The following is a 14,127-nucleotide window of genomic DNA, read 5'->3' on the forward strand; positions in this document are numbered from 1 at the left end:
CTTAGAAAACCTATCAACCACCACAAAAATTGAGTCCTTTCCTCCCTTGGACTAAGGCAAACCGAAAACAAAGTCCATAGAAATATCAATCCAAGGATGTTTAGGAATAGGTAATAGAGTATACAAACCATGTGGCTTGACTTTAGATTTAGCCTTTTTGCAAACAAGACACTTATCACACAATGAATGCACATCAGATTTCATGTGAGGCCAGTAAAAATGCTCATGCAAGATATCATATGTCTTTTGCACTCCAAAGTGCCCCATTAACCCTCCTTCATGAGCCTTTTTAACAAGAACTTCCCAGATTGAATTCTTAGGCACACAAAGTCTCTTATCCTTAACCAAATAACCATCATGTTTAAAATACCCATCAGATACAGTATGAGAACATGTTTGGTAAATATGTGAAAAATCAGCATCATGTTCATATAATTCCTTAATGCACTCAAAACCTAGAAACTTAGCTTCAAGAGTAGATAGTAAAACATACCTACATGATAAAGCATTAGCAACCACATTGGACTTACCTCTCTTGTGCTTGATCACATATGAAAATTGCTCAAGGAACTCCACCCACTTGGCATGTCTCTTGTTCAACTTACCCTGCCCTTTCAAATACTTTAAGGATTCATGGTCACTGTGAATTAAAAATTCTTTAGGCAGAAGATAATGTTGTCATGTTTACATTGCTCTAACTAATGCATACAACTCCTTGTCATATGTGGGGTAGTTAAGGGCAGCCCCATTTAGTTTCTCACTAAAATAAGCAATTGGATGCCCCTCTTGCATTAAGACAGCTCTTATTCCCACCCTAGATGCATCGCATTCAAGTTTAAAGGATTTAGCAAAGTTAGGCAAAACAAGTATGGGTGCATGTGTTAATTTTTCTTTCAGGACAGAAAATGCTTTCTCTTGTTTCTCTCCCCATTTAAATCTTGCATGTTTCTTAACAAGCTCATTAAGAGGTGCAACAATAGTACTAAAGTCTTTCACAAACCTCCTATAGAAACTAGCTAAGCCATGGAAACTTCTCACTTCACTTACATTCTTAGGAATTGGTAACTCTTGTATTACTTTTATTTTCTCTTTATCTACATGCACTCCACTAGAGTTAACCATAAATCCTAAGAACACAACATGATCTTTACAAAACATGCACTTTTCCAAATTAGCATACAACCTTTGTTTTCGAAGCACATGCAAAACAAATTTCAAATGTTGCAAATGCTCATCCAAATTTTTGCTATACACAAGAATGTCATCAAAGTACACAACCATAAATTTTCCTAATAACTTTCTCAAAACATGATTCATTAACCTCATGAAAGTAGTAGGGGCATTTGTTAGACCAGATGGCATTAGCTTCCACTCATATAAGTCATACTAGGTTTTAAAAGTTGTTTTCCATTCATCACCTTCTTTAATCCTAATCTGATTATATCCACTTCTCAAATCTATCTTAGAGAAGTAACATGATCCATACAATTCATCAAGAAGATAATCTAACCTGGGAATGGGATGCCTGTACTTAATGGTGATGTTGTTGACAGCTCTACAATCTAAGCACATCCTCCAGCTTCCATCCTTCTTTGGCACCAATATGACAGGAACAACACATGGGCTCAAGCTTTCCTCTACCCAACCTTTAGTCATCAAATCAATGACTTGCTTTTGGATCTCCTGGGTTTCATGAGGATTACTCTTGTATGCTGGCCTGTTAGGCAGCACAGCTCCTGGTACCAAATCAATTTGGTGTTCAATTCCTCTTAATGGCGGGAGTCCTTGTGGTATCTCCTTTGGAAATACATCCTGAAATTCCTGCAAAATAGATTTAACTCCACTTGGAAGTTCAAGGTTTGAATCAAGGGTAGCAATCTCCTTATTATAAAGTATATACATAAACTTCCTTGCCATTAAAGCTCTCCTGACCTCTCCAATTTTCACAAATAATCCATTCTTTCTCACTTTCTTTTCTCCACTTTTTCTTTTTTCTTTTTTCTCTTTTTCTTTATCTTGTGGGTCTCTTTTTTTTTTTTTTTTCTCTTTTTCACTTTCTTTTCTCTCTTGCTCTCTTTTCTCTCTCATGATACTCTGATAATCACAAACCTCTTTTGGAGATAACGGAACCAAGGTAACCTTGCGGTTGTCATGATAAAAAAATGTATTTATTTTTGTTACCATCGTGGCAAGCTTTCTGATCAAACTACCATGGTCTCCCAAGAAGCATATGGCTAGCTTCCATAGGAACCACATCACACAGAATTTTGTCCTTATACTTCCCAATAGAAAATTGAATCTCCACTTGCTTATCCACCCTCAATTCACCTTCCTCACTAAGCCATTGTAGCTTATAAGGTCTAGGATGGGGTTTAGTCTCTAAGTTCAACTTCTTCACCAACCTAGTACTAGCCACATTTGTGCAACTCCCTCCATCTATGATCAAAGAGCACACCCTCCCTTGGATAAGAAACCTAGTGTGGAATATGTTCTCTCTTTGGCTTTCCTCACTCTCCTTGGTTATCCCTCCTAACATCCTCCTCACAATGAACAAGTCTCCTTCAGGAATCTCCTCCTCTTCCGCACTCTCTTCTTCACTTGATGGTTCAGAATGAAAACTCTCACTTGTGATTTCCCCATCATCTTTTAATATCATAACTTTCTTAGTAGGACACTCAGAAGCTATGAGTCCTCTACCCACACACTTAAAGCACTTTATGTCTCTAGACCGAGAATTGTTGGCCACTTCCTTGCCCCGATTTTGGATGGGTTATGGTGCTTGTTAGACAAGTGGCTTCACTATCTTAAGAAGGGGGTTGAATTAAGATACCAAACTATCCCCAATTAAAATTTAACTCTCTTTTTAATTAATAATGAAACCCTAATTATGAATTATTTCAAGAACAATTTAAAATAAACTTCTTTAAAGTGAAATATAAACTACAATAAATAAAAGAAGTTTAAGGGAAGAGAGAATGCAAACTCAGTTTTTATACTAGTTTGGCCATGCCCTATGCCTACGTCCAGTCCCTAAGCAACCTGCTTGAGATTTCCACTATCTTGTAAAAAGCCTTTTACAAAGTCTGAACCACACGGGGACAATCCTTCCCTTGTGTTCAGATAACCTTACAACTTAAGAGACCCTCAATCTCTTAAATAGATCTCTTAGAATAAGAAGAAGAAGAAGATTTCTCTCTTTAAGAGAAGGATATTACAATTGAAGATCAATCAAGATTCCTTGTTGAATTTGCAAGTGTTTTGGCCAAGGAATATTTTGAGAGTTATAAGAAAATTTTGTTTTGAGAGGATAAGACAATGTTATTCAGAAAAACTCTAAGGAATTTCGTGTCCCAAGTCACCTATTTATAGGCCATTGATGGCCATTCAAAAAATTCTTGAATAGTTGTGACTCTTCGGAGTTATTTTCGATTACACAGTTAGTTTCTGAAGAGTTGTGACTCTTCAAACTTGAAATTTGAATTTTCATGTCTGGTAATTGATTACACACAAGTTGTAATTGATTACAGGCTTTATAATTTAAATTCAAATTTCTAAAGGCTGTTATAAAACGTTTAAAAATTATGGTAATCGATTACAAGCCTTGTGTAATCGATTACAGGCTTTAAATTTTAAATTCAAAATTTGAAAATTTGTTTCAGAAATGAATTTGGCCACTGGTAATCGATTATGTCCTCTGGTAATCGATTACTAGAGAGAGAATACCATATATTTGAAATCACAAAATGCTTTTGTAAAATATACTTTGGCCAAACCTATGCATCATCAATTAAGGAATGCTTTCTAAGATTCTAGGGACTAAGTTCATCATTTCTCTTGAATTTTTGAGTTCTTGACTTGGATTAAACTTGAGAAGCGCTTATCTTTGGCATCATTAAAACTTCATATCATATTTGCTTCTACAGTGCAGCCCTTGGGGTCCTATTGGATGAAGTTCCCTTTTTCTTAAACCCCTCCTTCCACCTAGAGTTATCAAAATTAGATGAACTCTTTGATGGAAGCTTGCTTGGGGGGCTTCTATGGAGGCTGGATCTTTGAGCTTCAATGGGGTCCTTTAATGGTGATTTTCCACCATGGAGATGCAGCGGAAGACAAAGGAAAAGAGGTGAGAGGAGGCGCCATCCATTAAGGAATACGCCATGGAAGAAGGAGCTTCACCACCAAGATGAGCCTTGGATAAGAAGCTTGGAGATGATACTTCAATGGAGGAAAAGAAAGAGAGAAGAGGGAGCACGAAATTGAAGGAATAAAAGAGGGAGAGAAGTGGAACTTTGACGTGTGTCTCATAAGACTTTCATTCATCAAAGTTACAACAAGTGTTACACATGCTTCTATTTATAGACTAGGTAGTTTCCTTGAGAAGCTTTCTTGAGAAAACTTCCTTGAGAAGCTAAAGCTTAGCTACACACACCCCTCTAATAACTAAGCTCACCTCCTTGAGAAGCTTCCTTGAGAAGAATCCTAAAGAAGTTAGAGCTTAGCTACACACACCCCCTATAATAGCTAAGCTCACCCCCATGCCAAAATACATGAAAATATAAAAAAAAGTCCTTATTACAAAGACTACTCAAAATGCCCTGAAATACAAGGCTAAAACCCTATACTACTAGAATGGCCAAAATACAAGGCCCAAAAGAAGAAAAAACCAATTCTAACATTTACAAAGAAGAGTGAATCCAACCTTGACCCATGGGCTCAAAAATCTACCCTAAGGTTCATGAGAACCCAAGGCCTTCTTTAGTAGCTCTAGCCCAATCCTCTTGGAGTCTTCTATCCAATACCCTTGGGGGGTAGGATTGCATCACTCTTCCTCACACTTTTTCTCCTTAATTGCTACTCCACTTTCATAGCATGATGGACTATATCCTCTATCTCCATATAATTTATTAGCTCCAGCACATCCCTTATATCTCCATTCAGCCCATTAAGAAACCTTTCCATGGATGCCTCCATATCCTCCTCAACATTGGCTCGAATCAGGGCTATTTCAAGGTCTTTGTAGAACTCATCTACACTCTTACTCCCTTGGGTAATTCTTTGGAGCTCATTGAGAAACTCTCTATGGTAGTGAGATGGAACATACCTCCTTCTCAACACTCTTTTCAACTCCTCCCAAGTCTCCAACATAGGCTCTCTATACCTCCTTCTCTCCCTTTGAAATTGATTCCACCAAACTAAGGCATAGTCAGTGAATTCCAAAGTATCTAGCTTGATCTTCCTCTCTTCAGTTAGCGTGTGACAAGAGAAAATTTGTTCTACCTTCAACTCCCACGCAATATAGGCTTCAGGATCACTTTTACCCCTAAATGGTGGAATGGTAACTCTTCCTCCCTCATCTCGATTTCCTCTTGGTTCTTCCTCATTTCCTCTCCTTCTTCTCCCTTTATGCCTCTCATGTCTATCCCTATCTCCATGTTGGTCATTTTCCCAATTCAGATTTTTGTTTTCTGAACTCTCAAGCCTTTCATAAATTCCCTTCGTATGCTCCCTCAAAACTTGGTTCATCCTTTGAGTTAAGGCATCTAACAAAATCCTATGATCTCTAGTAGGGGATGAAGGTTCCTCTCTCTCAGCCATGAACAAAATCTGAAATAAGAAGACCTCACCAAAGTGTTTCACTCATGTGTTTCACACAATTAGGCTTTTCAGCAAATGTACTGTCTAGCATTTTTCCACTCGTTCTCTAACTTAAGGTTCTTACAAGAATCAACAATCTATGATCAAGAATCACTTTCAAGGGTAACAATCATAAGGCTTGACATTGAATTTTGAACACCAACAAAAGGGAAGTAGCAAAGAAAAATTTCACTACCAACAAACAAGAACAAATTCTATGGAAAACAAAGATTAGAGAAAACACTTGACACTTAGGAATTTTATCAAACAAGTGGGGTGCAAGGAAATTTAATGACTACAGTTGTTGTACTCTTTTTTTTTTTTTTAACACAAGCTGCTTCTAACAATGAAATTTGTAACCTTGCAATCAAACTTTTAAGTTGCAGCCATTGAGTTACCAGATTAGCATTCCCCACAAGACAAGCTCATGTTTGACACTCAACAGAAATCAACACCAAGAACAAATATGCAACAGAGTATGAATAGAACAAGAAATTGAAAATAGCAAACAACCAAATTGCACCATCCGAATTTTAGCAAACAAAATTAGGGGTGAGTCAAACCTAAGGTGTGACCAGAATTGATTAAGAGAATGAAGAAAAAGGTAACTCAATTCCAACCCTAGAACTGAGCTCTGGTACCAAATGATGGGAAAAAAACCATGTGCTTGGTTCAAGTTGGATCTTCTAGGATAGAATTCGTGCACCAAGAACAACAACCCATAATGAGTTTTTAATTTCATTTGAATCTTGGTCTACAGAATTGGATTTGAGTGATTCCAAAACGAGAAGAAAGATGACGCTCTGAACTGCCATTTAGGGTCAATAAACACTAAAAACAGACTCGTAAAATGTGTAGAATGAACCTGAGAAAATGTGAAAGATAGAAAATCAAATAGGCACCACAAACATCGAGGTTTGATAAGCCTGGAGGATCGCCATAAGAATTGGGTGAATTCCTGATAAAATCAGTTGGTTCAAGGAAGAACCCTAGCAGAGACAAAGCTCACACTTTTTGACAAAACAACAACCGTCCCCCTTCATTCAGTTCCCAAAAGCTTTATACAAAATTAGTTCTCAATAAAATAAGAGAAATGTAAAAACCCAAAGTCTATAATTGAGCTTTCAACAAAATAAGAGAAATGTAAAAACCCAAAGTCTGTAATTGGACCTTCATTCCAAGCAATCAACACATAGGCCTAGCAACTTTCCCTTGTGGGCCTCCAAGTGTTGGGCCTCTCCCTGCATTTGAACTCCACTCAGAATAGTCACCATATGTTCCAAAGCTTCTTAGGCCTTTTTAGCTCTTGCTCTTGTCATGGGTGCTCCTGTGTCTTGTATTGGGTCTTGGGCTTCCATCTAGTCATGGGCCTGGGTCTGGTGGTTGTCATGGGCTTGGGCTTTAATGTCACCACTTTCGTCTTGTGTACCTGGAGATCAATGTGAAATGTTGTTGTTAGTTGTTATTCATGAGTTAGTTTGATATTGAATATTTGCAAGGAATTAGCGCTTTACCTCCAATTTATGGTTTTTTTTGTGTAGGAATTGTACATACTTATCTTTATTATGTGATTATATAGAGTAAGAACTCCATTTTTGTGAATTTATATTGAATCCAACTCAGTTTCAGGCCAAAGAAGAGAAGGTTCAAGTAGCTGATGACTTGCTCAGCGAGGCAGATCCGCTCATCAAGTGGCATCCGCTTAGCGAGGCATACAACTCGTTTAGTGGATTGGGAAACCCTTGAAGAGGATAAGCTAGAGATGTGCTTGCCCAGCATGTAGCCAACCCGCCCGGCGAGGAAGTTGTCTCTTCTCGCGCTCAGCGCGCCCTGTTTCACTAAGCCAAAATTCACTAACTCTCGCTTAGCGAGCCAGTCTCGCTAAGCGAGTCTTCGGAAGCTGAAAGGTTCAAGAGCCTTTAAAACACTAAAGCTGGCAAAAATAAGCATAGTGGTTGGAGAGTTCAGATAGTTTGAACTAGAGGAAGAAGAAGAGACACAAGGAGAGCAGCAGAGAAAGCTTAGACTAGAAAAGAGAGAAATTTAGGGTTTAGAGGTTGTAGGAATCCTCAACCATCTTCTTACATTTCTTTCACCAAAAATAGTTCCTTTCTTGTAGTTTGAGTTTCTGCTTGTAATGGAAGGCTAAGCCTCTTTGTTGGGATGCTCTGCTGAAAAACCTTGATGTACCACTCTTACTATCTATTAAATGCTATTTTTATGTGTTCATTGCTTCTATCTATGCTTATCTTACATGCTTGTGGCTTGATCACCCACTTGTATGTATAGTTAGGATTTTTAGCATTAGGAAATTCTTTAAAACCTTATAACTTGGTAGAGAAAGCTAGAAATCTGTATGTCTAGGAATGGAGTGCAGTGATCTAGTCCATATTATGTTGTAGGCTTAATGCAACTCTTTTAGACTAAGTTTGTTGAGAGATCAAGGATGAAATTTAAAGAGAGTTAGGCTCATTCACTAGAGGGATCTTGGTTTGAGTAGTTTCTCAGCATAAGAGCACTAGGATAACTTTAAATAGAGAAAAATACATATTAAACATCAATGAAAATTCAGTAGAACGACCCAATGCTCTTAACTTGATAGTTTTTCACCTTCATAGTTTTAGATATTTTGTTTATGTTCGAATAGGTTTTCTAGTACAGAACCCCATATTTACATTGATTTTAATCCATACAAATGTTTATATACTGAATGTACATGGTCTGAGTGAAACAAATTCCCTGAGGATACGATACTCGATCTTATCGTTAGACTACTTGTGCGAATCGGTGCACTTGCCGACGTTCACAACAACTGCTGAAATTTTGCCAAATCCAAGAAGAGAGAGTTAACCTTTACGTATGAATCAACTATAAAAATAAGTCTTTCTGAGTGGGATAGGGTCACACCTTTAATGAAAAAAGTGAGGTTATCATGCATGATAGATAACTTAATGAAGTGTGACAACAAAGGATAAAAATGGATCGAAGTTGGATGAAAGCATCACGCATAAGTGACGAGTATGCGAATGGGGTTGAATCATTCATACAATTTACTGAGCATAATGCACAAAATTTGGGTGGAAATTTTTTCTTTCCATGAGTTAAATGTTTGAACGGGAGACGCCACTCAATAAATGAAATAAGATCACATCTTATATGTCACGGAATCATTTCAAATTACATAAAATGGACATGGCATGCGGAATTTCCTGTCATGCAAACAGTTGCTCACACTCAGCTGGTTGATGAAGACATCAGAGATCGTGTAAATGACATGATTCACGATCTTGGGCAAGGTAGTGTTCAACAAGCACATGCAGCTTTGTATGAGAAAATAGAAAATGATTCAAAGAAGCCTTTGTATTCGGGGTGCACAAATTTCACAAGGTTGTCAGTAGTGTTAGCTTTGGTCAACTTGAAGACACAATTTGGCTAGAGTGACAAAAGCTTCACTAAATTGCTTGTGTTATTGAAAAAACTGTTTCCTGAAGATAACACTATGCCAAAGAATCACTACGAGGTGAAGAAGATTTTATGTTCAGTGGGAATGGAGTACCAGAAGATCCATGCATGTCCAAATGATTGAATATTGTACAAAAATCAATTTGCACAAATGCGTAACTTTCCAACATGTGGTGTATCACGATACAAAGTGAATGATGACGAATGCAGTAATGATGCAACCGTAAACAAAAGTCGTCCAACAAAGGTGTGTTGGTATCTTTCAATAATACCAAGGTTTAAACAATTGTTTGCTAATGTACATGATGCAAAAAACGTTACGTGACATGCAGACGACAAAAAAAGTGATGGATTGCTCTGACATCCAGCTGATAGTCTGCGATGGAAGGCAATCGATCATTTTATCCTAATTTTGGGGATGAGCCAAGAAATCTAAGGCGTGGTCTTGCTTCGGGAATGAATCATTTTGGTAACTTAAGCACTAACCGCAGTTCATGGCCTATTTTGTTGATGATTTACAACCTTCCTCCTTGGTTGTGCATCAAGCGAAAGTACATAATGCTTTGTATGATGATAGCAGGTCCAAGGAAGCCAAGTAATGATTTTGATGTGTATCTCACTCCTTTGATTGAAGACTTGAAAAAATTATGGGAAGACGGGGTTGATGTGTGGGATGGAAATCTGCAGTAGACCTTCAGGTTGCATGCAATGGTTTTCTGTACCACTAATGACTTTCCAGCATATGGGAATTGAGTGGATATAGTGTCAAAGGACATCATGCATGTCCTATCTATGAGAAAAATATGAGTTTCATCCAACTAAAACATGGAAAGAAGATAATATATGGTAGACACCGAAGATTTCTCAAACCTTATCACCCCTATCGGCGGTTGAGGAAAGCTTTTAATGGGAGTCAGGAAAATGAAAGTGCTCCGAAACCATTAGCTGGAAAAGAAGATTATGATCGGGTCAACTACATCGTAACTATCTTTGGGAAGACCCAAAAGAAGCCATCATCTGAGCTAAACATATGGAAGAAAAGGTCAATATTCTTTGATCTTCGATACTGGTCCGATCTTGATGTTAGACATTGTATAGACGTGATGCATGTGGAGAAAAATGTCTGCGATAGTTTAATTGGCACTCTTCTTAACATTAAAGGCTAGACAAAGGATGGTTTGAAGTGTCGTCAATACTTGGTTGAGATGGGTATACGAGAGCAGTTGCATCCGATCTCACAAGGTCCACGAACGTATCTGCCCCCAGCATGTTAGATAATGTCAACAAAAGAGAAGTGAAGTTTTTGTCAATGCCTACGTAGTCTAAAAGTCCCACAAGGATACTCTTCAAATATAAAAAGCCTTGTATCCCTGAATGATCTCAAATTGGTTGGCTTGAAATCTCATGGTTGTCACGTATTAATGCAACAACTATTGCCTGTAGTGATTTGCGGTATCTTGCCTAACAAAGTTAGGGTTGCCATAACTCATTTGTGCTTTATTTTTAATGTTATTTGTAGCAAAGTCATTGACCCTCAGAAATTGGAAAAATTGGAGAATGAGGCTGCCGCTGTCCTTTGTCAAATGGAGATGTATTTTCCTCTATTTTTTGACATAATGGTTTACTTAATTGTTCATCTCGTGAGGGAGATCCGGTTGTGGGACCCTATTTTTTTACGGTGGATGTATCCAGTTGAGCGATACATGAAGGTGTTAAAGGGTTATACCGAGAATCAATATCGGCAAAAAGCACCCATTGACGAAAGGTACGTTGCTAAAGAATGTATTGAGTTTTGCTCCCAATACATTGAAACGGTTAAATCTGTCAGGCTTCTTGAAACTCATCATGACCAGACATGGAGGGATAAGGGTACATGAGGATACAATGTTGTGACAATGACTCGGAAGGAGGTCTCACAAGCGCATCTATATATATTAAACAACAAAGCAGAGGTGATTTCGTACATAGATATACACAAAAAAAAGTCACAGCAACAAACCTTAAAATGAACATGATGAGGGTGTTGCAAGAGCATAGTAAAAACTTTCATTAACTAGTTTAGAAAAACAATATTAGACGATGAATGCTTCCAAAACATTAAAATTGTTAACTGTCGGGCCAAATCTCAATGTACCTACTTGGAAAGGATATGATATCAACAATTATTCCTTCTACACCAAGTCACAAGATGATAAAAGTACCATGCAGAATAGTAGAGTGAGTGTTGATGTTGATTCTGATCACTTTTGTAGTGCAATAGACAATAACCCGATTCGAGCATTTATGCCGTACTTTGGAGTCATTGAACAAATCTGGGAGGTTGATTACATTGAATTTAGAGTGTTTGTTTTTTAATGTAAGTGAGTCAATGGCAATACTGGTGTCCGTCAAGGTCAATTTGGATTTACTTTAGTAGACCTAAATAAGGTAACTTACATGGACGAACCTTTCATTATGGCAAAACAAGCCAAACAGGTGTTTTACGTCCAAGATCCATATGATTCAAGATTTTCAGTGGTTCTACAAGGAAGACCTACTGGTATCAATCATGTAGTTGATGATTCAACACTTGACATTTGTGAGGCACTAGCTTTTTCCAATAGAATGCCTTCTCTAAATGAGTCACACAATGTTGATGATGTACATGCAAATCGTGATCATCATGATGAAGGATTATAGGAGAACATTCTGACGTAATTGCATTGTTTCAAAGTAATGTACAACTTATTGTGTTATTTGTTTTGCAATTTTATAATGTTGACATTTGCAGTTTGTTACGTATATTCTATTTGTAAGTCCTTATCATTAATTATTTTTTTTTTATTTTCACAAGGTCATGGGAACACCACTAAGGTCCCCTTTGAGGCTATGCCTAGGAAAAGTAGACAATCCACCTGGCTAAGAAGGTTGGCTTTAAGAACATTAGATTAGCCCAGACCAATGATTAACATCGATGCTACACATGGCTCTAGTAGCTCATCCACATCCATCACCCAACAACAGTTGGCTGAGATAATTGGAAGCCTTAAGGAAGAGTGGAGGAATGAGATTAAGGAAGAAATCAGAAATGAGATTGGAGAAGAAAACAAATGGAATCTAGAGAAATTGAAATAGGAGTTGAAGGAGGCCATAAAAATTGAGTTTTCCAAAAGGGGATCACAGTACTCACCCTCGATTGAAACAGATATACATGTATTAGGTGCATGCGTGAGCACAAAGGGAAGCAATGTTGAAACTACTGTTAACTCATCAGGGGAAGAACATGTTGCTCATGTGATACCAACTATGGGGTTGTATGTGCAATGTGAGCATTCTACACACCTGGTGGCCTTGGGAAAAATATATGATGGAAGGGTCTACCATACACAGTGTGGCTTATGCAGATGATATCGTAAGGGTTAGTGTTGACAAAGTTATTGACGGTGACGCTCAAGACCTATTCCTGACATCAGAAATTCAATATATCAGCCAGGCCCTTGACACATTCATTGCATGGCCACACATCTTGTAAAACTTGTATCAGATGAAATAACTTTAGTTTTGTTTAACATATATTAAAACATTCATATATATAAATTAGTGACTAAAACTGAGTTAATTTTTGTTTTCGTTAACCACATAGGATTCTCTTATTACTCCAAAGAAAGTAACTAAAGTCGTCTAAAGGTTGAAGGATGTTGTTGTAGATGATCCCTTGCGTGACATGATTAAGTGCTTATATGATATTTACGAGAAGCTTGTTGAGTTGTTGTGGGATGGGACTAAATTGGGGATTCCAAATGTAGATGCATCCTTCTTTTTAACATATTCTGATGTAAATGAAATAATATTAGGTGACAAATGTTTGAACATAGTTATACTACAATTGTGGATGATGTAAGTAAATTCCACATCATTGACTAATTAATTATATTCGTTATCATATACATCATGTTAACTTTTCATTTGAAATGTTGAAAATAGGTTTATGGATGACTGGAGTTCTAGCTTGGGTCATGGATCGATGTATGGATTCCTTGAGCCTCAGTTGATACACAATGCAAAGGATATGCATGTTGAATGTCAACATTACATTGAAACCTGGGTTAAGGAATCCCAACGAGAGGTCTACCTAGGAGTTTATTTGAATCAGTAAGTAAAATTTATGATATCCCTATAAAGAATGTTTGTGTAATTCATACCTAATTATTGTCCAATTCATGGTACATTGACAATTGGTTGTTTTGTGTCCTACAAGCAATATTGTCGTGTGGTTCTGTTTGTTGCGTAAGAAGCCTGATGTTCATATCAAAGCTGCAATAAACAAGTTAAGTTTTATATTATAAGTCATTTAATGCATTTTTAACGTGGATACATAAATATTTTTGTCCTCATTTATACGTTCATATCTTTCTATGCAGTGCATTCAAGACATTAAAGACTACTTCTGAAGGTAAAATTGATCAAGCTACACCTTAGTGGATTGAAGTGAAGGTTAGTGATATAATTAATGGTTATTTCCAACTGTTGATGTTGTGTAACATTTTAATTGTAAGATTGAATTATTTTTCATATTCAATGTAGAGTCACATTCAAAGCGGAGGATATGAGTACGACTATTATGCCATGCATTGGATGTGGAACATAGTAAGCAAGGAGTTGAAGAATGATTAGAGCATGGTATATTTACTTTTCCAAAAAAAATTTACTTGACTAACACTTTTTATTCCTTTGTCAAATAAAGATTACTAATTTTTTTATTTTATAATTTGTAGTGGTTTGGTGATGGGACGCTAGTAGACATCGAGACCATGACAACAATTCACAAAAAAATGGGCATCATATTTTTTAAGAGTTAAAAACATCCAATGTAGAAGGCTTTAGATGGGATTCGAATAAGCACTATGTTGTATTTGATGCCTTTCTTTAAAGATGTATTATAAACAACTTTGTAGTTGTATTGACTAAAAATTGAGAATAAAATACATATTTGTTTATTTGATTTTGGTCTGGCGTTGTATTCGCAATGGGTATTTGCGTCGAAAGGATATG

The sequence above is a fragment of the Glycine soja genome, chromosome 11 (assembly GCF_004193775.1).
Source record: "Glycine soja cultivar W05 chromosome 11, ASM419377v2, whole genome shotgun sequence".
Classification (NCBI taxonomy): Eukaryota; Viridiplantae; Streptophyta; class Magnoliopsida; order Fabales; family Fabaceae; genus Glycine; species Glycine soja.